Source organism: Typopeltis vanoorti, chromosome 22 (genome assembly GCF_054136105.1).
Source record: "Typopeltis vanoorti isolate ZY-2024b chromosome 22, IOZ_Tvanoo_1.0, whole genome shotgun sequence".
Taxonomy (NCBI): domain Eukaryota; kingdom Metazoa; phylum Arthropoda; class Arachnida; order Uropygi; family Thelyphonidae; genus Typopeltis; species Typopeltis vanoorti.
Genome location: NC_143570.1, coordinates 94,340,610 through 94,364,425, shown reverse-complemented (window position 1 = coordinate 94,364,425; position 23,816 = coordinate 94,340,610). Strand labels below are relative to the sequence as shown.

General features: G+C 38.2%; 1 protein-coding gene across 1 annotated transcript in view; it reads left to right on the top strand.

The window, feature by feature from the left end:
* The window catches only part of LOC150094573 (integrin alpha-9-like), a 670,422-nt gene that overhangs the window by 461,182 nt on the left and 185,424 nt on the right, over positions 1 to 23,816 (top strand). The gene's annotated exons all lie outside the window — the stretch shown is intronic.

The window sequence follows — 23,816 nt, the reverse complement described above, 5'->3', positions numbered from 1 at the left end:
AGAAGTCTGTTATCCAATCCCATCTCTTTCAATTTAATTAAGAGCTTCTCATGTGGCAGTCTGTCAAAAGCCTTTGCAAAATCCAAGTACAACACTGTATATGCAGCTTTCTCGTAGACAGACTTATACATTGGTTATGCATTACTAAATCACTTAAGGAATTGACAACGTAGATACAAATATGAATTAAATTACACTTCAATAAATATTTCTGATATTTCGGCAACGTCACATTTCCATCTTCAAAAGGAACTTACAAAAAAGGCACATGCACTCAGGCACTACAACACAATAACTGAGAATGAAGTGATGAAGCAATTGTTCTCCTAAAAGTCCTGATGGTTCCCTCCTAGCGGGCTAAGTAGGTGTTCTTGGCCGTTGGGCTGGTCTGCTGATGTAAGCCTCCCAGATTTTGGGGCAGTTTCACACAACCAAATTTGTTGAAGTTTGGAGAGTTTCTTAGGGCTGAGGCTGATTCCATAAATATTCTTTTGAATTTGTATTTGCTATGGTGTATTACTTATTAACATCAAGGTTATTTATTTCCTCAAATACCTCCTGCTCACTCACAATTAAGCTATCCTCTCCTATGTCCTCTACACTTAAGTTCCTTATGATTCCACTCTGATCAGGATGAAATGCACTTATAAATTGATCACTGAATACCTCAACAATGTCTTCTGCAATAGTTACCATTCTACCACTTTCATCCCTTAACTTCATCTTTCCATGATCATTCTTCCTTCTACTTGCCACATATCTTAAAAAAACTCTCTAGGGTTTTTCTTAGCCTCATTTGCCAATTTCTGCTCATACTCTACTTTTGTTTTCCTTACTGAGTCGCTCTCCTGGCTTGTTCTTTATATTCTTCATGTGACTGATTATTATTATCTCGGGCAACTCCAAGGAGTCGACAGACTCATTGACGGAGGCCCTAACATCATGTCAAGAACAACTATTCGACATTCACACAGTATCTATCATACCTCGCCTTGAACTCATTCACTGTCATAGCACCCACAACAGACTCTGGCAGCTTATTCCACTCATTCACCACTCTCCAAGTAAAAAACCTGGTTCTAACACCTCTGCTAATCACACTCTTGCCAGCTTCCATGTATAGCCCCTAGTCCTCCCACCACCAAGCCTATTCTCAAAAATATCTTCTGGATTAATCCTATAGAAACCCTTCAGTAATTTGAATGTCTCAATCAACCAATTTTTGCAACCCACAAATCTTCAACCTGTTCTCATAAGGTTCATTCTACAGACCAGCTATCATCTTGGTCACTCGTCTCTGGATCCTCTCCACCTCCTCCCTATCAAGAAGAAACCCTGGTGCCCACATCTGGGCAGAGTAGTCTAGATGGGGTTTTATCAAGGCTTGATATACAGGAACAATAACTTGTTTGTCTCTGCTTGTTAAAGTATTTTTCAGCAACCAAGTGATTTGATGAGCTGTTTTGGCCACTTTTGCAATGTGCCCCCTAAACTTCAACTCCCTATCCACCAACACTCCCAAATCCCTGGCCTCATCAATCTCCTGGAGTATGGTTCCACCAATGTGATATACTGCTGCTAATCTTATCACTCCAAAATGCATAACCTTACACTTTGCAACATTAAATTGACATCCATTTTTCCCTAGCCCAGTCCTCCAAATTATCCTTCAAAATGTTGACATCCTGTGCACTCACAATTGCCCTACTCAACTTTGCATCATCAGCAAACAAGTGAACACTCCCTCTCAGATCCTTTCCTATATCGTTAATGAACAAATTGAAAAGTAGTGGACAGAACCCTGCGGCACACCACTAGTCACAAGCAGTCTTTTGGACTCCACTCCTGAATAAACCACTCTCTGGTATCTCTCCATCAACCATCCTCCTATCCATCTCACCGACCCTATATCCATCCACATCTGCTCCAGTTTACTGATTAGAGTAACATGTGGTATCCTGTCAAAAGGCCTTGGCAAGGTCCAGTAGAATCGCTGTAAACCCATTACCCTTATCCAGTTCAGCCGTCACTGTGTTATAAAACGTGAGCAAGTTACTGAGGCATGATCTACCCTTCACAAAACCATGTTGTCCCCCATACGGTATCCCATTTTCATCTATCCAGTCCTGTATTCTTCTCTTGACTAATTTCCCCAAGACCTTGACAACGATTCCTGATATGCTAATCAGTCGGTAATTTACAACAGCAGTCTTTGAACCTCCTTTATGCAGTGGAACTATTTTCCCCTCTTTCCACCCCCTTGGGACTAACCCAGACCCGAGACTCAAACAATGGTCAAGGGTACTGACAATTCTTTAGCTGCTTCCCGTACGACACGAGCTGGTATACCATCCAATCCCATAGATGTATTGACATTGAGGTTATGCAATAGACTACTCACCTCCACTTCATTCACCACAATTCCCGTATAATCTACTGGTTTATTCGTTTCTGCAATGTCACCACCTGGATGATATATTCTTGCAAAGTGCTCACTCAGTAACTCAACTATATCAACTGATTCAGTTACCTCCCTACCATCGGCATTCTTTAAAATTATTCTGCCATATACATTTTTTCTTTTATTCGCAACATATCAAAAAACTGTTTAGGATTCTCTTTAGCCTGCATGGCCCATGTTCTTTCATAATCCTTTTTTGCTTTTCTTACCACACTCGTTACCCTTCTGGCCTGCGCTTTATACCATTCATGTGCTTGCAAGTCACCTTTCTCCTTAAATTCCCTCCATAGTTGTTTCTTTTTTTGCAGCTCAAGCTTAATGGTGTTATTCATCCATTTAACCCCTACTTGATTTATTATTCGGACTCTAGGTATACAGTCAGCCATTGCTTCATGCAAACACTTCTTTACCGCATCCCATGCACTATCAACTTCTAGCACTTGCAGTTGTACATGCCATGGCACTGAACCCATCAATCTCCTAAGCTTGTCATACTTACCAGCCCGATAATTCCACATGTACCCCATCTTAATTGTAAAATCCACACCTTTAGCCACCTCCCAAGTCAAGACCCTATGATAACTCTCACCAATTGGTGGCAAGGTGGTCATATTCGTTACAGTCAAATTCTCAGATGCAATTACCAGGTCAAGCACTCTCTGACCCCTAGTATTTTCCATTACATGCTGTCGCAGATAGTTATCCCTTAATAACCACATAAAATCCAATGCCTTCCTCCCATGTGTCTTCTCCTTCCAATCAATGTTACCATAGTCGAAATCTCCCATAATAATTACCCTCCTTCCAGTCATTTCTTCTATTTGCTTATGCATACTATCTCCACCATCTATTCCATCACCTGGTCTATAGCAGCACCCAACTGTATATTTAGTTCTGCTAATTTCAATCTTACACCAAATAGCCTCAATTGTGCTCTTTTCTCTATCCTGCAGTTCCATTTCTATTCTTCTTGGCTGTAGCTCATCAGCTATCATCAATAACACTCTGCTCCCCATTTTATTCTCCCTGTCACTCCAGAACACACCATACCCCTTACATTCAATCCCACTAGCTGTGTCATCTTCTGTCAGCCTTGTTTGGCACTTTCAGACCACAGGTTATTGGCATTAGTGAAACATGGCTGACAGAAGATGACACAGCTAGTGGGATTGAATGTGAGGGGTATGGTGTGTTCTGGAGTGACAGGGAGAATAAAATGGGGAGCAGAGTGTTATTCTTCCCTCTTGTTCCTAATACTTCTGGCATTTGTATACATGAATTGATGAAGCCGATTTGTTCCATCCCTATTTCGATGACTTATACTACTATCCCATTCTGATTCGGGGTCTTTCCTACTTGCTTGGGCATATTACACACATTCACACACTCTGTCTCCCTAAAATCTGCAAATCTACTTCCCCCTCCCTTAATAACTCTAGTTTCCCTGGTTCTGTAACTTCACTTCCACCACATTCAACAACACCTTTTCAAGCCTCTGCACACCAAATCCATTCAGATGTAATCCATCCATTTTATATAAATCCCTTCGCCCATCGAACTCATTCCACACATCCACAAATTCCACACCACTCATCAAACATAATTCATGCATAAAGTCATTAGGGTCCTCCTTCTATATGCTTCACTGTCATGCCATGGCAACAGACTCACCATCCTAACTCTCTCACTCTTTTCTTTTGCTACCTCAAGCAATTCCTTCACATCCTCACTCATAGTCTTTTTATTTCCTTTCAAATCATTTGTACCCACTACCACTATCAATTCCTTCACCCGCTGTTTTTGCATCCTAATTGACTCGCTTACATTCTTTACTGTCACACCGGGTTGGCACGATTTTGTTAAACTCTCAACTAACACACCTCTTACTAGGGAATCTCCATACAATATATGCTCTTTCATTTTGTTTACACTCACTATCATACCCTTATTTTTTCTATCATACTTTTGCCAATTGTTAGTCGGTATGCTTGTTAAAGATTTTTGCCAACGTTCCAGTTGCTGGTTTACACTATGTATCATTCTGTGTAATAGAGCTATTTCACTCATTGTGTCAGTGTCGTCATTTTTATTTTCCGATGATTCATTCAATCGTTCTGTATGCTTAACTTCATTCACTCTATCAACGCCACTCTCACAGCTATCAGGTACTACCTCGCAAATATCCTCGTTCATACCTCGAATATCGCTGTTATCCAGATTCTCACTTTCGACAATATCATTCACACGACCTGACACATTCTTTAAATCCTCATATTCTTTACACTTTTTGCACACATTCACTCCACAATCGTTGTTTAACCAGACTCCAACCGCTCTCCTCGATGCATACATTTCGCAAATAGAACACTGAATCAAGTCTTTTAAATTAAGATTTTCTGACAAATATGGTGACCTGGATGCCATCTTTATGTTCCTCTTTATGGGAGCCATGAGCACAGATAACCGATCTATCAGTTTACTGTTAAATATTCAAAAAACACACAAAAATCACCCAGGCACATTAAACTACTAAAGGAAACAATATTATGTACTATGTAATACTTAAATATTATTATTATTATTATTCAGGCCTCCATGGAGTCAAAAGACTCATCGTGGGAGGTCCTTCCTAAGAACAAAAAGTCTGTCAAGACTCATCGAGGGGAGGTCCCCCCTAAGAAACACAAAGTCTATCATACCACTCCTTAAACTCATTGACCGTTCTCGCCCTCACCACTCCATCAGGCAATGCATTCCACGGCTCAACCACCCTCCACACAAAGAAACCACTCCTCACCCGCTTGCTCACAGTTTCCTTTCATAACTTCCAGGGATGGCCTCTTGTCATCACTCCTTCCCGCTGTTCAACCAAGTGAAAGAACTCCCCAGTGTCAACCCTGTAACCACCTCTCAATGGTTTAAAAGTCTCAATCATATCACCTCTCCTTCTATCCACCAAACTCTGCAGTTCACATTTCCTCAGCCGATCCTCATAACTATCCTTGTACAGTCCTGAAACCATCTTTGTCATCCGTCTCTGTATCCTTTCCACAGTTAATTTATCCCCTTCAAATCCTGGGGACCAAATCTGAGAACAATAGTCCAAGTGTGGTCTGATCTTAATTATTCCTAGAATAACTTATCTCAATCAGGAGCTCTTCTTAGACATGTCTACAGTGCTTTGCTCACTAGTGCCACCTCCCTCACCTCTTATTCATCTTGTACTTCCTTCAAAGTACTTTCTTTTTCCAGATTTCATGCTTAAATTCCACATTCATTCATTTTACACCAGATTATCATCAGATGTTTTTAGAGTCCAGAGATCCCATGGGACTACTGTGCCTGAAATGCTTTTGCTGTCTGTGTTCTTACAATGTTCTCAGGCAATGCATTCAAATCATCCACCACTTTATAATATGGATTAAACAAGGACTTATTAATTGAAATCCTAACTTTCTTACTTCTAGACACGAGTGTTCTGTCCATCACTGCCATAATCTGCATAATTTTAGCAATGGGTCCCTGAAAGTTAAGGTTTGTACACAAATGTAAGGAGTATTTGAAACAAGAGAGCTGAGTTTGTTGCATTAATTGAGTCAGTATACCCAAAGATAATTGGAATAAGTGAAACTAGGTTGTCTGAGGAGGTTGTGATGTCGGGAATAGAAATGGAAAGATAATTTTTGGGAAGAATAGAAATGTGAAAAGAGGGGAGTGCTGTTAATGATTGCAGAGTAATTGTGTCCACAAAGTGTGGAAGTTGATAGTGCATGCACAGATGTTGAATCTGTGTTGTGCAAGTTGAAATTAACAGGATAGTATATCTGATAGGATGCTGTTATAGGCTAGGAAATAGAGAGAATACTAATTGTGAAATGTTTAGGAATATAGACTGGAAGGAGGAGGAAATAATATATGGGAACAAGGAGAGCGAGTTTGTGGAATTTCTGAGAGATAAGTATCTTAAGCAGCATGCGACTGAATCAACTAGAGGCTTTAATGTTTTGGATTTGGTGATGACTTCACAAGATGTAGTTGTTAATGAGTGTTGACACTGCCACCTGTTGGTGAGAGTGATCATGAGGTACTTGTTTGGGAAGTGATGAAATAAGAAAAGGTTACTGCCAAAAATGAATGTTGTTATTATTTCAAGAATCCATGGAGTCAAAAACTCATCTAGGAGATCCTTTTGTCATACACACAGCTCATCATATCGTGTCTTAAAGACACTCAAATTCTCTGTAGACACCACACGCTCAAGCAAGACAAAGTATTCTTTATTATATATTTGGAAGTACAAAGCGACTGATAATAGGAAGTTCTTTAGTAAGTTAGATAATAGTAATAGATATGATTTCAGTAATTTAAAATCAATTAAATGCAACTTAATGCGAAATTAAGCTGCAGAATAATTTGATATTTTATATCTGTAAAACAGGGCACTTGTTAATATGTTATTAAAGTACATATTTTAATATTTTTTTTAAGTCCTCTCCCTTTTTTGAGGTGAAGTAATTTATAAAAACTTGTAATGCTATTACATTCAGAAAGATATATAAACAAACACAGAAAACAGTGTCTTTAAATTTCTTGCAGGAGAAATGTGTAAATATTGAAATAAATATTTAAACAAGCACTTAAATGTGCTTGCTTGATTTTTTTTTTTTTTTTTTTTTTTTAAATTATTCTTTCCATCCCCCTTCCATGCACTTCATTTATTCACCTTATTTCTAGTCACTGACATGAAATAAATACAAATGCTGACGAGATATTTTATATGGTTTAAATATATTCTTATTTAAAATTAGAATTATAATAGGACTGTAGTCTGCTGAACAAACATTGTTTTATGTATACGAGAGAAAAATTGTGTAATGCAGTACAACTATTATTTTATAAGGCTATTATAATAAGTAGAATGTATTATTATTTAAATTAAGGGGATATCAAATCCCACATTATTTCAAAGCCGAATAAGAAACTCAAAGATCGGAATCAAAGAGTTTCATGCCGAATATAGTAAACTATAAAATGTTTGGCAGATTGTAGCGTAAGCTAAAGCACATAGTTCAACACTAGGGCAACTCGTTCATGCCGAATATAGTAAACTATAAAAAGTTTGGCAGATTGTAGCGTAAGCTAAAGCACATAGTTCAACACTAGGGCAAGTTGCCCTAGTGTTGAACTATGTGCTTTAGCTTACGCTACAATCTGCCAAACTTTTTATAGTTTACTATATTCGGCATGAAACTCTTTGATTCCGATCTTTGAGTTTCTTATTCGGCTTTGAAATAATGTGGGATTTAATATCCCCTTAATTTAAATAATGTTACATCACCGAAGTGAAGCCTATTGGCTCTTTTATTTAAGTAATAGAATGTATTAGTTATTTAATTAAACTTGGGAATGAAGCATAAAGATTTTCACATAAAGCAGAAATTTCATTCTGCTCCTTTGGTATAATAAGAATAAGAGACTGTGAGGAGCCATAAATTACCATATTAAACATACATGTAGCTTTAAAAAGTTTTTATGTGAAATTACCATATATAAAGGAAATTAGCATGCTAATTCCCTGTTGGGGAGAATGACCATGTGGTTTTGACTTGGAAGATGAATAGATATAAAGCAGTATTAAAGAAAAGATAATGTATGTGGAATTATAAGGCAAGTGATTATAATAGTCTTAGATATCAACTTGAGGCAGTTCCATGGAGGGCAGAATTGGAAGGCCAGGATATCATTAGTGTGTGGGAAATTGTGAAGGAATATTTGTTGGCAGCAATAGTAAGCTGTATTCTACGAGTGAAGAAGACAATTTGGTGTAAAGTGGATGACAAACAATATCAAACAGGAGCTGCAGGTGAAAAAGAGGTGATGGAAGAGATGTAAGGAGAGGGTTAGAGAGCAGATGAGTGCGACTAATATGGTAAGGAAGGCCAAACTGGAATATAAGAAGAGAAGATCCAAAGATAATCCTAGGAAATTTTTTAGCTATGTGGCCAGTAAGAGGAGAAATGATTGTTGAAGAATGACATTGTGGCATAAAAATGAGAATAGAGTGATTGATGCAGAGGACATAGTGGAGTTATTTAATAAACACTTTATTGTAGTATTTCATCCTGGAGAAGTAAGTTTTAATACTAGAGGGATAGGGCAGGTCTAGAAGTGCAAGAGGAAAGTGTTTCAAACACTGAGTACCATGGATGTCAGTAAAGCTGTGGGACTGGATGGTATTTCACCACTGGTTTTGAGAGAATGTGCTAAAGAACTGACAGCTTCGTTGACCTGGCTTTTCAATGAAAGTCTGGTTACAGAAAAGGTACCCAAGGAATGGAAGGATGGTAAGATAGTGCCATTGCATAAGGGCAGTAGCAGACTAGATGTGTCTAACTATAGGCCAGTTTGTGTTTCATCAGTAGTTCTAAAGATCTTGAAGAAATTAGTGAGGCACCGTATACAACATTTGGCAGATGAGGGTAATGCTATCTGGAGAGTCAACATGAATTTAAGGGATGCTCTTGCTTTAGTAATATGATTGCCTTTTATAATAAAGTGACAAGAGTAGTTGATGAGGGAAAGACATATACTGCCATTTTTTTTGGAATTTGCAAAGGCATTTGACAGGGTGCCACATAAGCTGATATTTAAGTTGCAGCACATGGGTTTAGATGTTGGGTTAGTCAACTGGATTCAGGATTGGCTATCTGATAGGTATCAGAGAGTTGTGTATGGTGGGCAGTATCGAGGAGGCAGAAGGTTACAAGTGGGGTCCCGCAGGGCTCAGTAGTAGGACCTGTATTCTTTAACCTTTATATCAGTGACATTGTCAATGGATTGCAGGGGGATATTCAGTTGTTTGCAGATGATATGAAGATGGGAAGGGTTATTTGTAATAGTGCTGATGTGGCAGCCCTGCAAGAGGATTTGAATAAACTAGACAGATGGGTGAATGAATGGGGGTATCGGTTTAATGTAGCAAAATGTAAAGTTATAGAAACTTTTTTTACCTTGGGTATACTATACATTAAAGATAGCAAGCAATTTTATAACTTGGTTTTAATCCTTTTTTCCAAGTAAGCAAACAGACAAGTAAGTCAAGTTTGCGCCTGAACTTAGTTCAGATCTGAGGCAACTTGTGGTAAAGGTGGAGTAAGTTCTGATCACTTTCCCTTAGTATCTTCCCTAATGCAAAGCACATCCCCTTGCAGAGATGTATGATGCTGATCAGATACCCTGATCAGACCACACTTAGACTATTGTTCTCAAATTTGGTCCCCAGTATTTGAAGGGGATAAATTAACTGTGGAAAGGGTACACAAAGATGGTTTCAAGCCTGTACAATGTTAGTTATGAGGATTGACTGAGGGAATGTGGACTGCCCAGTTTGGTAGATAGAAGGAGAGGTGATATGATTGAGACTTTTAAACTGTTGAGAGGTAGTTACAGAACTGGTACTGGGGAGTTCTTTCATTTGTTTTAACATCAGGAAGGAGCACTGACAAGGGGCCATTCCTGGAGGTTGCAAAAAGAAGCTGTGAGCAAGAGAGTGAGAAGTGGTTGAACCGTGGAATGCATTGCCTGATAGAGAGTGGTGAGAGCAAGAATGGTCAATAAGTTCAAGGAGTGGTATGATAGACTTTGTTTCCTAGGAAGGACCTCCCACAATGAGTATTTTGATATGGAAGCCTGAATAATAATAATAAATAAAATGAGTATGAATATATTCATTAGCTGTTATGAAAATGCATGAATCTGGCAGGAGGTATATAATTAAGTTTAAAAATGCAGTTCTGTATTTAGTGTAAATTATATTACATAACACCTCCAGGGAGTCCAAAGACTCATCAAGGGAGGGTAACTACTCTACAACTGTTTCCACCAACTGCAGCTACCTTCATTGTCTACACCAACACCATCTACTGCTGACCACCACCACTAGTATTTTCACAGATAAACATCCATGGCTGGATTTGAACCTGCAGCCTTTTGGCTGGAAAGCAGATATGCTAACCACTCAGCCAAACAGGCCCCTGCAATGAAATGTCATTTGCCCATTGCAAAAAACCTAGAGTTCATCTCTCTCTCTCTCTCTCTCTCTCTCTCTCACACACACACACACACACAAAACATAAATTTTGCAGAATGCATCTTTGAATGGCATTTTATCAAAGTGCAGTATGATGGCAGCAATGAATTTACAGAGACTGGTAGAATATAGCATCAACAATAATTACTTACCAATCTTATTTAAAGAAAATATTTCAAATCAAAATTTTATATTCTATCAAAATCTGTGATCACTTTTTAAAGTAATGTTCATTACTTCAACTTTTTGAAGGAATGCAATAAAACAAATAAATTCAGACCATTTAGAGGTGTTACACAGTAATAGGCAACAATTGGGTTTAAATGTATTCTTCAAAAGGTTATCCATTGACATTTTGGACAGAAAGAGGATAACTTATGACATGTAGAACATGGATAAATAACATCCAAGAGGACAATTAGCATCACTCTAGAAGCAAGTAGGGATCACTCATTCTAATATGAGTCAAACATATTTGAAGGATAATTTCAGTAATTTAAAATCATTTAAATGCAGCTTAATGTGAAATTAAGCAGCATAGTAATTTGATATTTTATGTCTGTTGCTGGTTGAGTGGGTCTCCCACGATGAGTCTGACTCCATGGAGGTTACCAAAATAATAATAATATAGAATGTGTTCTTATATTTTTTTACAAAATACTACTGGCCTTTTACAAAATACTTCTTCACCACATTACTAACCTTTGTAATTATATAGAATTGTGTGCATTCATTTTAAAGAGCTGTGATGAATCAATACCATATGTAATGGGAAACTGTAGAGAAAACTGTCTTAATGAAAATTGGAAAATATTAATAGAATTTGCATCTTGCAACAAAAGAATAATGAATAGTTTTCTTCAGATATAAAGATGCTCATAAATTTATCTGTGCAACTAGGGATCAAAAATCAGTAATTGACTCATTAATAGCTAATAATTATTATTATTATTATTCAGGCCTCCATGGAGTCAAAAGACTCATTGTGGGAGATCCTTCCTAAGAACATAAAGTCTGTCAAGACTCATCGAGGGGAGATCCCCTTCCCCTAAGAAACAAAGTCTATCATACCACTCCTTAAACTCATTGACCGTTCTCGCCCTCACCACTCTATCAGGCAATGCATTCCATGCATTGCCTGATAGAGAAAATGGGAAAAAAAAGAGAAAATGGGGAAAAAACAAGTACTCTTGAATATTATTTATTATTAGTATTATTATTTTGGTATCATCCATGGAGTCTCATTGACTCATCATGGGAGGTCCATTTTTTATGTATATCATAATGAACCTTGAAGTTATTTACACTACTTGCATTCACAATGCATTTCACTTACAACTTCTCATGTAAAAAATCCACTCCTCACACCCTTCTTCACCACATCTTTATACAACTTCCAGGGATGGCTTCTCATTCTTCCCATCTTAATATCTTCTCTTTTTATGATTTCTTCTGTATTAATCTGATAGAATCCCTTAATGTGGAACAATAAAATCAAGAATCTAATTGAAGATTAAAAAAAAAAAAAAAAAAAAAGAGTACATTAAATGATTGACTTCAAGAAAACTGCATACATAGCCAAGATAGTTTCATCTTCCAGTTTTTGTAAAATAAGAAATGTAATGCATGCAAGTAATGTTTTTTTTTTTTTAATCTTCAATTAGATTCTTGATTCATCATTCCATGTTTAAAGTCCTTATTTTCATTTTTACTTCTTTTCTGCTGTTTTTATGTATAATTAGTATCTAATTTCTCTATTATTCTTTTATCTCATTTTTCCAATCTGTTTCTTTTAAGTAGTGATTTGTTTACTTGATATGCATTCTGCTTTTTTAGTATTACTTCCAAGCCACAATGGGGTCTGAAGATGCATCACGGGAGGTTGAATGCTTGTAGACTACAATAATTATTACACCGTGCCTTGAACACATTCATTGTTGGAGCACTCACCACCCACTCTGGCAGTGTATTCCAATCATTAGCTATCCACTAGGCAAAAAATTTCTTTTCCACTTCCCCAGTCACATGAATAGCTTTGTACAGTTTCCAGGGATGACCTTATCCTTGCATCACCAATTATCCTATGCAATAATCCCCTTGCATCTATTTGATAGGCTCCACTCATTAACTTATACTTTTCAATCATATCACATTTTCTCTTCCTATCCTCCAAGCCCTGAAGACCACATATCCTCATATTCAATATTCCAGATTCTTGAGACAGTCTTAGTTATTTGCCTCTGCACTCTCTGCAATGTTTTCTTATCAGTATAGCCAGGTGAGCATTTCTGTGCACAGAAATCCAAATGAGGCCTTCATTTTATCACAGTAGCAATTTTCTGGTTAAACTCTACAACTTTTTATCGTGTCCTCTGAACATCATTTGCCTATCTACAAAGATCTCCAAAATCCTTTGCTTTTTACGCCACATGAATCAAAGTTCCTCCAATATGGTAAACCTCATTCCAACTTCTTTAGCCAAACTGCATAACTTTACACTTACAAAAATTGAATTTTGCATTGATATCCACATTCTGCAGCCCAAAGCATCAACCTATTCAAATCCTCTTGTAACAACAGCACATCAGAGCTTCTTTACATTGCTCTTCCTATAGCATCATCAGAAAAACAACTGAATATCTTCTTTCACATCATGAACTATATCATTGATATGCAAGTTAAAAAAACAGTGATCCAAGAACAGAATCCTGCAGTACCCTACTCATCATCTGAGTTTTTCTGGACATTGAACTTACATTCACAATTTACTGGTTCCTATCAGTCAACCATTCCTGTAACGTAGCTACCAAATGATCAGCAATCTCCATTTTTGCTTAATTTCAATAGTAGTTAATCATGCGGTATACCTGATCAAATGCTTTAGAAAAGTCAATATAAATCACTGTATAAGCATCTCCTCTGTCCAATACACTAATCACCCTATTATAATATCTAACCAAGTTACTAAAGTGTGATCTCCCTTTAACAAACCCATGCTGTTCTCTCAAAAGCTTTCCATTCTCATCAATCCAAGTTTGTATTCTGTCTCTAACACCTTCACCACTACACTTGATATAATATACACATTGGCCTATAGTTATTATTATTCATGACACCTCCAAGGAGTCCGAAGACTCATCGCGGGAGGACACCTGCAACTGTCTCAACTACTACACCGAACCATCTCCATCAACGCCATCTACCGCCTACCTCCACTACTACCACAACTAGTATTTTTTGTCTGTAAATTGTGTGTGTTCTGAAGGGCCGATTTGTCTGTATGCAGGATGAAAAACCTGAGTTTCCGGGAGAAAAAACCCTGCTACCTCCGTATGAGATCGGCTAACTCACCTTCGATTGAAATTGTCCAGATAAAGATTCCTCCCGTCGCGACGAGAATCGAACTTAGGCCTATTCCAATCGAAGGGTGCAATGTACCGTCATTCTTCCAATAACTTGGATTCTCTCTTATGCAATGGGCACTATTTTCCCTTCTTTCCACTATTGTGGGATTGTTCCTATGGCCACCTTTTGTCAAACAAACAGCCTGCTAACTCTTTTGCACATTCCTATAGTATATATGGCGATATCGCATCCAATCCCACAACCTTATTAACATCAAAGTTACTTAATATTCTAAACATTTCTCATTCTTGAACTGTTCTCCTTCCTATTGCTATTCAACTCCATTATTAACCCCCCCCCCCAATCCTACATAAAATACTCATTGAACATTTCCATTGTCTTCAGCAGATTATTTTTGTGTATGGGATTATCATAAAAAAATCCTTGAAGTGCATGATGATGAAAGCCTCTGTATTCTTCATTGTAAAAATAACTAATACTATATCAACACTTCAATCTATATCTTATCCAGAGTTTAATAATAAGATGTTGACATCTTTTGACTGCATGTATATGGAAAATATGACTTCTGCATTACTTCAACCTTGGTATCTCTTCTGTCAAAAAAGCCACTGATGAGACTATTGATGAGACCTCAAAGGTTGAAACCATTCTGGGTAGAGGCCCTTCCCATAATACATAGCATTATCCTTACAGATACATCTGTAAGGATATGTGGCTTGCATTATGTGGTGCAAGTGCCGTTAGTGAACTTGGCGGCCATCTTGAATTGTGCTGGAAAATGTGTTTTTAAATTAAAGTATAGTGTGCCTTTTTGTCTCAAATTGTGCTGCAGTTGTGCTTTGGTTGGATAAAAGTGTCATTCAGTGGTGTTATTGTTTGGAATTCTGTTGTAATATTGTGTTTTTGCTGCTGTTTGTTTCACTACTTCAGCGACTAAAGATGGCGTCCAACAAGAAACGTACATCAGCAGCTCGCAGAACTTCTCTATGAAAGTCTGGCTCTGCATTGGATTTTTTGCAGTGGATGCGTTGTGGAAAAAACCGTTATGTATGCGCCGAGGAATGTGAAGGATCTGGGGACTGTTGGGCTAAATGAGAAGAATGAAAAGTCAATGTATGTGAGAAGTGTCGGGATAGGCTGGAGTTCAGGAAAATGAAAAGCGATCTTCATCTTTTGCAAGAGGAATTGGAAGTGCTCAGTAAGGGATTTCTGGAAATTAAATCAGAGTTAAATGGGTTCAATAGAGAAATTAGGACTATGGAGATGACTCTAGTTTAAGTAACCAGAACAGGATTAAGTATGGGAGAGTCTTTGGTGATTGAAGAAATAAATAGTATGGGAGTGATTGGGAGTCAACAGAATGAAAGCACAAGAGGTCTAGAAGAAACGAGATGTCGTGAGAGTGAGCGAGTAAGTAAAGGAGCATTGAGTAATGAAACTGGGAGAGTCATGCTGAATAGCATAGAAAATGAGGCCATGAGTGACTCTTATTTGGACTTGAATGAAGTTATGAGTGGTAAAATATATGGTGATTCTATGATTAAGGGCATGGAGAGCAGTATGCCTGAGGAGTGCTTGGCTGGTGGAATAATAGAGAAGAGTGGCTTTAGCAATAAAGAGAAGGCATGATGCAGAAAAGATGATAGTTATGATGGGTACAAATGATCTGAGTGGTAGTCTAAATTGGGTAGCAGAAGATTTAAGAACATTGTTAGATATCGTGAAGAAGAAAGTGTCAATGAGAGGATTGTGTGTGTGTGTGCTGCCTCGTTTTGACAATTATGAGTTAAGTAGACGAGCGATGATAATGAATGATATGATTGCAAGAATGTGCAAAAAAAAGGTCTGGAATTTGTTGATGTCTGGAGTGTGTTTGAAGGTAAAAGACAGCTGTATGCAAGAGATGGGAGATGCTTATATCTGAACATGGAAGGTCGTAAGCAATTGAAGAGGTTATTGTTTTCTGAACAAGTTGAAGTAATTGGGAAGGGAAACTAAAATTGAAAAGGTTGAGTGTAAGAGGGAGAAGCAGTGATTGTATAATTGTTGATCATTATTTGAATAATAAATTGCAGAATAGAGGGGATAAAAATCGGCAAGGGACTACTGAAATTGTGTCGTATCTCAGTTCTAAAGCTGGTACAAGAACTAAAGGGAATCTGTAATTTTTGTATAAAAATGCAAGCATTCGAAATAAGAGGGAAGAATTTTTGGCATTAGTCAGTGCAATTTCACCCAAAGTTGTAGGCATTAGTGAAACTTGGCTGTCAGCAGAAGATGTCACTGAAATTGAATGTGATGGGTACAGTATTTTCAGGGAGGATAGAGAAGATAGAACGGGGGGGGGAGTACTGTTGATAATAGCTGATGAGTTGCAGCCAAAGAAAGTAGTATATCAAGATGATAGTACATTTGAGGTGGTCTGGTGTGTAAATAGTAACTATCGCAACCAAATATACAGTTGGTTGCTGCTATAGGCCAGGGGGGGTATAGGGGATGATATTGAATTCATGCATCAGAAAATTAGTGCAATGAGTGCAGGGTTAGTGATTATTATGGGGGATTTTAATTATGGTGATATCAATTGGAAGGAGGAAATATCACGTGGCAAAAAGGAAATGAAATTCATAAGAGATAATTACTTGAAACAGCACATAACTGAAGGGACACGTGGTGTGAGAGTGTTGGACCCAGTCATTGGTTCAGAGGATATATGCATAAGGTGTCCTCGTTACCTCCAATTAGTGAGATCGATCATGTAGTATTGACTTGGGAGGTTGCAAAATTTGTGGATTTCTCTCATAAGAAGGGGTTTATACTGAACTACAGGTTAGGCAATTATAACAAGCTTCAGAGTGAGCTTGCAGCAGTCCCATGGCAAAACATATTACTGGAGAAAGATATTAGTAGTGCATGAGATAAAACTAGTGTATCTGAGGAAGGCAATATCAGATTGTGTCCCCATGGTCAAGAAGACAAAAAAGAAGGATTAGATGGATGAGTAGTAGTATCAAGCTTGATCTGCAAAAATAGAAAATGTTACGTAGAGTTTACAAGGAGAAAGGCTCACCCATGGGCAGTAAAAGGCTCAAGCTAGGAGATCAAGGGTAATCCAAAAAGAGTTCTTCCGCTATGTGGCAAGTAAAAGGAGGAATGACTTCGGAAGGATAACCTCAGTGGGTGCTGATGGTATCGAGGTGACCAATTCAGATGTAATAGTAGAGTTACTGAGTGATCACTTTTCAAAAGTCTATCACCCAAGTGAGAATATTTCTGTACCTGTAGCAATAACTAATGTGAGAATTGAAGTTAAGAAATCAGAGGTACTTAGTATATTGCAAAATTTAAATGCAAACACTGCTGTAGGTTTAGATGGAATATCAGCTCGGGTGTTGCGTGAATGTGCAAAGGAATTGTCAATGCCTCTTACTTGGTTATTTAACTTAATTTTGAACTCTGATATGGTCCCTAGTTAGTGGAAGGAAGGCAAAGTAGTTCCTTTGCATAAAGGTGACTCTAAAACTGCGGTAGTTAATTACAGACCAGTCACCATCTCAGGATTGGCAGTAAAAGTATGGGAAAAGTTGATTAAAGACAAAATTCAAGAATGGGTGGATCAGGATATGATACTCTATAGGGGCCAACATGGTTTTATTAAAGGTAGATCCTGCCTTAGCAATTTATTAGCTTTTTTATAATAGAATTACATCTATGTTGGACAAAGGAAATGGACTTTGCTAAGGCTTTTAATAGGATATCCCATGGAATACTGTTGTGCAAATTGGAGCAGATGGGGATGGATACTAAACTGGTGATATGGATAGGAGAATGGCTCAAGGAGAGATACCAGAAGGTGGTGTATGGAGGAGCAGAGTCCAGGATGAGGCAGGTGACCAGTGGTGTGCCTCAGGGCTCTGTGCTTGGGCCACTGTTGTTTAATTTGTACATAAATGATATAGGAAATGGCTTAAAGAGAGATATTCAGTTGTTTGCTGATGATGCAAAGTTGGATAGCGCAATAAAAATTCAAGCTGATGTTGAGAGTTTCCAGGATGATTTAAATAAGCTGGTAAAATGGGCAAAAGGAAATGAATGTCAGTTCAATGTGGAAAAGTGTATAAAGTCATACATTTTGGGATTAAAAGATTACCAGCTGTATACTACATTGATGGAACAGTACTCCAAGAGATTGATGAGGCTAGGGACTTAGAGGTGTTGGTAGATAGGGAGAGAAAGTTCAGAGGACACATTGCTAAGGTGTCCAAGATTGCACATAGGATTTCTTGCTTGTTGAGGAACACATTGACATCCAGAGATAAAGTTATTATTCCCCTTTATAAAGCGTTGATACTTCCACATTTGGATTACTGTGCTCAGGTCTGGTCACCTAGATTCCTTGGAGATGAGGAGGTTGTGGAGAGGGTTTGGAGGAGAGTGACTAAGTTAGTTATGTAAAAAATGCTCCTTACTTTAATAGATTGAGAGCTTGTGGATTGCAGAGGTTGGTTGATAAGCAGAGAAGAAAGGATATGATAGAAACATTTAAATTACTGAAAGGTTTTTATAAGATTGATGCAGGGGAAATGTTTCAGCTGTGTTGATAGTGATGGAAGAACAAAGGTCTTACCTGGAAATTAAGGAAAAGTGTGGTTATCAAGGGTGTGAGAACAAGGTTTTTCTCCTGGGGAGGTGGTGAATGAGTGGAATGCATTGCCTGACTCAGTTGTGAGTTCTTCGTCTGTAAAAGAATTAAAGAACAGATATGATAGATATTGTTATGATAGTTTGGGTCTCCCACGATGAGTCTACTGACTCCATGGAGATATCCGTAATAATTCTGGGATACTAAGGCAGTTGATGTGAATTCAGTAGCCTCTATATAGAAATAACCCAGTTGTGAAGTAACTCGATGTGCAAACTTTATTTGCTTACACCTGCGTAAAAGATGAAACCAAGAAGATAGTTTCTTGGCATCTTTAATTTAGAGTATAACCAAATAAAAAAACTTTCAATAAACAAATTACCCTTCAGAATAGGAATATAAATAAAACAAAACTTGCAGACTTTACTATCTTGTGTACTGTTGTAACCTTTGCTATGGCACATTGTGACCTTTGCTGTTCTTGTGCCAATAAACCATAAATCAACCAACAGATTTTACTGGACTCATTTTTATATGAACTGGAAGGGAACTGAATGTCATAGTTAGTGTAATAAATTTAGTTTAATCCTTTATCCAAGTGTAAGCAAAATTTGCGCCTGAAGTATCTTCAGGACTGAGGCAACTAGTGGTAAAGGTGAACCAAGATCTCATCACTCCTTGTCTCAGTATCTCCCATAATGCAAAGCACATCTCCTTGCAGACATGTATAATGCTATGCATTAAGGGAAGGGCCATTACCCAGACTGGTTTCGACCTTTATTGAGGTCTTGTCAATGGGAGCCAGACCCATAGGTAGTGATACTAAGGCAGGAGCAATGGAAAAGTCATATTTACCTATACGAGTTGCCAAAAGGTGTACCACACTATTATTAAATTACTATGGATTTAGAGAAAGATGTTGAAAGTTTTTTTTTACTTGGTTAGACTATAATAAATTAAGTTTAATCCTTTATCCAAGTGTAAGCAAACAAAGTTTGCACCTGAAGTATCTTCAGAACTGAGGCAACTCGTGGTAAAGGTGGACCAAGATCTCATCACTCCTTATCTCAGTATCTCCCATAATGCAAAGCACATCTCCTTCAGACATGTATAATGCTATGCATTAAGGGAAGGGCCACTATCCAGACTGGTTTCCCTTTTATTTAAGTGTGGGGATACCTTTCCAAAAACTTGTAAAATCCCTCGGATCACCCAATAACTAGTGACCTGCAGGATCAGAAAACTCAGAAACGCTAATTTGTTCATCTGGAAAGGTAACAGCAACAGCTGTGCCCCAGTTAACTTTACAATCTACAGCATTGCCATTCACTACCCCACCATGCAGGCCCTGGGTCACAGCAACAGCCGAGCCTCAGTTAAAACTTCACTGGCTACAGCATTGCCATTTGTCACCCAAGCTTCCAACCGGTTTCGACCTTTATTGAGGTCTCATCAGTGGGAGCCAGGCTTAGAAATTCAACCTTTATTGAGGTCTCGTCAGTGGGAGCCAGACCCAGAGGTAGTGATACTAAGGCAGAAGCAATGGAGAAGTCATATTTACCTATACGAGTTGCCAAAAGGTGTACCACCTTATTATTAAATTACTCTGGATTTAGAGTTGGAAGTTTTTTCCCACTTGGTTAGACTATAATAAATTTGGTTGAATCCTTTATCTAGTGTAAGCAAGCAAAGTTTGCGCCTGAAGTATCTTCAGGACTGAGGCAACTCGTGGTAAAAGTGAACGCAAGATCTCATCACTCCTTGTCTCAGTATCTCCCATGGCAAGACCTCAGTAAAGTTCGAAACTGATCTGGGTAGTGGCCTTTGCATAGCATTATACATGTCTGCAAGGAGATGTGCTTTGCATTATGGGAGATACTGAGACAAGGAGTGATGAGATCTTGGTCCACCTTTACTATGTTGCCTCAGTCCTGAAGATACTTCAGGTGCAAACTTTGTTTGCTTGCACTTGGATAAAGGATTAAACTAAATTTATTATAGTCTAACCAAGTATAAAAAAGTTTCCAACATCATAGTTGGTGGTTTTCTGTCCTCAGATTTCCCCAGTTCACCCACTGTCTTCTTCCTGTATATAAATTACTTACTCTCAATGTTATTTGTAATTACTGTGAGTCTCAAGATCAGTGCCCTAAACTCAGATTTCCTTATTATACTTCAGTGGGGTGAGGACAGCTTTGTGAACTTCAATGCTGTCAAAACTCAGTCTTGTGAGATCTTTCTTACAAGACATCAAACATGACTGATGTCTTGTAAGAAAGATCTTGCATATCTTCTCTTAAACTTCAGTGATATCTACATGGCCTTCAAACATGGTCATATTTGTCTTCTTGTGCTCACCTTCTTTCTCTTCAACCTTTCCTGCCAGACACACCTCAACCATTGCTTCTGCTGTCACCAAAAAACTCAGTGAGTATATCTTTCCACTTAAAGCACTACTTACAGTATTACTTATATAACTATTGACATTGTACAATTCTCAAGTCTGCTAAGCTATAAAATATCACTTTCACATTTGGTGTGGTGCACTCAAATCCTCCGTAAGATTTCTTGATGCTATTATTATTATTATTCGTGACACCTCCAAGGAGTCAGAAGACTCGTCGCTGGAGGACACCTACTATACAACTGTCTTCTCTATTACCAATCATCTCCATCAACGCCATACCGCCCGCCACAATTAGTATTTTTGTCTGTGAATCACGTGTGTTCTGAAGGGCCAATTTGTCTGTGGGAGAAAAAACCCTGCTGCCTCCGTATGAGATTGGCTAACTCACCTTCAATTGAAAACGTCCACATAAAGATTCCTCCCGTCACAACGAGAATTGAACTTAGGCCTATTCCAATCGAAGGGCGCAACGTACCATCATCCTTCCAATTGCGCTATGGAGGCAAATGAGAAATGCTATTGAGAAGAGGGTAGTCTGATTAATTGATCTTCCCTCTTTCTCTCACACTTTCACTCCAATCTCACTCTTTCATACCTTATGCCTCTTCTAATGGTACTTTCATGGGCCATGCTCTGCTGAACTGGCCACTATCATTGCTTCACATTCTTCTTAACTGTAAGAACAAGAGCAACTGCTGGTCAAATGCTCATTTATTCTATCTTCCCCAAAGACAAAAACCTTCTGCTGTAAATCTCACAAAACACACTATACTACCTTCAAGTAATTGAATTTTAATATCTGGCTAAGAAATTGACTTTCACTGTTGTCAAAAGGATTGTAGTTCCTTGTGTAGCACATAAATTGTAAAATTCTTGTTAAAAAAAAAGTTCTAAAACCTATGCAAAGAATAAGAGACTCAGAAGATAGCCTCATTTGGCAACGCTTTGTATTTAGACTGGATCAGAGAAGCTCATGAAAGACAGGTAGTTACATTATGGTGGTGATTATTAGGGCAAGATAGATGAAAGAGCTGTGATGGATCCTGCAGTGGGGACCAACTCAAGGCAAGTAAATTAGTAAAGACTAACCTCTTTGTGTCACTCCAGGCTTACAATGAATATCTCTTCACTTTTTCAATTCTGTGGTTGACTCTGGGTGGGAAGCTTCCTTTCTCATAATACAAGACAATATATGAAACTGAAAAGAAGATGTGCTCTGCATTATAGGATACTAAGATGCCATGATGTGAAGTTAGTAGACTTCATATATACTTTAGTGCCATTGAATTAGGGATAGGACATGCTATGCAAATTCTGTACCACAACTCCCACATTTGAATACATGCATGGCCGAAACTGTGGTTATACTTAGCTGTCATTGTTGGCTTCCCCAAGCATTTGTCACGAGAAAGGTTGGGGATTTAGATGCATTTGATAGAGGGCAGATCGTAGCACCCTGACAAACTGTAAAGGTCAACCAGCCTTGAATGATCATGTTCTTCGCTGTCTGACTCGCATCGTACAGACTGATAGGGGCCAGACATTATCTCAAATCACCTCCTATCTGAATGAGAGTTCCAGCCAGAAAGTCGGTGCAAGGACAATGCAATGTTTACTTCACCATCCTGGCTTTGGGAGCTGCTGACCTACGAGAGCCTCACATCTAATGGCACGATACCAGACTTTGAACTCCTTGGTTGTACTAAAGAACATCGAAACTGGATGATTGAAAATTGGTGACATATAGCCTCGAGTGATGAATCATGATTTAAACTTCATAGCACTGATGGGAGACTGAGGATATGAATGCATCCCCTATGAAGCCATGGATCCTACATGTCAGATCAGAGCTGTACAAGCTGGTGGTGGCTCAGTGATAGCTTGGGATGTCTTCAGTTGGACGTCTTTGGGACCTTTTGGTATGTATACCAATGACTCTGAATGCATTCTGGTATGTGGAACTCATGGTAAACCATTTACACCCATTTATGTCCATCATGCATCCTAATGAAGATGGCATCTACCAGAAAAACACCTGTTTATCTCAAAGGTCCAAGCAGGCTAATGCTTGGTTCCAGGAGCATTCTCTTGACATTGAAATAATGAAGTGGCCACTTAGAAGCCCTGATTTAAATCATCAAAAATCTCTGATGAAATTTAAATGCATTTATGCGTGTATGTTGCTGTCGAGCAGAGTGTTTGGGCCCATGTCCTGTCATCACTGAACGTGAGCGAATTGTGGACAGCTCTGGAGATGCATGGGTCGCCATAGCTGTGAAACATTTTTGCAAGTGTGTGGAGTCCTTGCCTCATCATGTGGTGCTGTTATCAGGGCCAGAAGGGATCCAACATATTACTAGGTAGCTATCCCTAATTCAATGACACTTCAGTGTATAAGTAGCCCAGTTGTGATGGTACTTCACTGCAAACTTATTTGCTCACACAAAGGATAAAAATAAGAATATAATTTTTCCTCAAGTATAAATTAGTTTTATAGTTTCCATATTGTTAATTAATTCCCCAAACCTTTATTCCAAAGGATTCGTGGACTTTGAAATTATGCTACAGTGATTTCTGAGTTATCCAACCTTCAAATGAATGAGAATCTTCAATTAACTCTCCCTTGCATGGATTAGTGTGCCAAAGGACTTCTGGTATGGCACCATGTGATTACATTTTCTGTTATCCAGTTCTTCAGTTATTACTCTCCTACTCTAGAGTTGGATAATTGAGGGATTACTGTATTTATTGTTACTGTTATTCAGCTTTTTTTAGCACCTCACATCTTTGCTACTCTAATCCACATTTAAATTTAAAAAAAAAAAAATGAATAAATAAAAATAAAATG